Source organism: Octodon degus, unplaced genomic scaffold (assembly GCF_000260255.1).
Source record: "Octodon degus isolate 3935 unplaced genomic scaffold, OctDeg1.0 scaffold00024, whole genome shotgun sequence".
NCBI classification, from domain to species: Eukaryota; Metazoa; Chordata; class Mammalia; order Rodentia; family Octodontidae; genus Octodon; species Octodon degus.
Genome location: NW_004524600.1, coordinates 5,819,084 through 5,820,180, shown reverse-complemented (window position 1 = coordinate 5,820,180; position 1,097 = coordinate 5,819,084). Strand labels below are relative to the sequence as shown.

Sequence of the window (1,097 nt, the reverse complement as noted above, 5' to 3'; positions counted from 1 at the left end):
TTCCACCCAAACACAGCTGAATACACATTTTTCTCAGCTGCACATGGGTCATTTTCTAAAATAGACCACATACTGGTCCATAGGTCATGCTTAAGTACATGCAAGAAAACAGAAATTATCCCATGCATATTACCTGACCACAGCACAATTAAACTGGAAATAAATGACAAAAGAAACCAGAAAATAACCATTAAACACATGGAAATTAAACAACATGCTACTCAGCAACCAATGGCTCACAGATGAAATTAAACTAGAAATTCAATAATATCTACAATTCAATGAAAATTCAACCACAACTTATCGAAATTTATAGGATACGATGAAAGCAATTCTCAGAGGGAAATTCAGAGCTGTAAACTCACACATTAGGAAAATAGAACGGGAACAAATAAACACCCGCATGTTCCACCTACAACAACTAGAAAAGTAAGAGCAAACCAAACCCAGAGCCCAAAGACGGGATGAAATCATAAAGATAAGAGCAGAAATTAATTCAATTGAGATGAAGAAAACAACTCAAAGAATTAACAAAATGAAAGCTGGTTCTTTGAAAGATTAAATAAAATCGATAAGCCCCTAGCAAACCTCATCAAAAAGAGGAAAGAAAAAATTCAAATACAAGCAATAAGGAATGAAAAGGGTGTAATTACCACAGACCGCGTGGAAATTCAGAAGACTATCAATAGCCACTTAGAAAATCTTTACTCTCACAGAATAGAAGACACAGACAAAGTGGACAGATTCCTAGAACGTACAAATTACCAAAACTAAATTGACAAGATATAACCACTCTCAATAGCCCAATAACAGCCAATGCAGTATGAAATGTAACAAAACCCCTACCTACAAAGAAAAGTCCAGGTCTGGATGGATTCACAGCTGAGTTCTACAAGAAATTTACAGAAGATGTAGACCCTATATTCCTCAAACTCTTCCATGACATTGAAAAGGAAGCAATCCTCCCAAAATCATTCCTGGAGGCAAGTATTATACTGATACCAAAACCAGGGAAAGACGCAACTAAGAAAGAGAACTACAGGCCGATCTCCTTCATGAACATAGATACCAAAATCCTAGCAAATAGAATACAGCAA

The 1,097-nt window shown here is 36.0% G+C and overlaps 1 protein-coding gene across 2 annotated transcripts in view; it reads right to left on the bottom strand.

Moving 5' to 3' along the window:
* The window catches only part of Tulp4 (tubby like protein 4), a 318,210-nt gene that overhangs the window by 91,320 nt on the left and 225,793 nt on the right, over window positions 1-1,097 (bottom strand). The window lies entirely within an intron of this gene.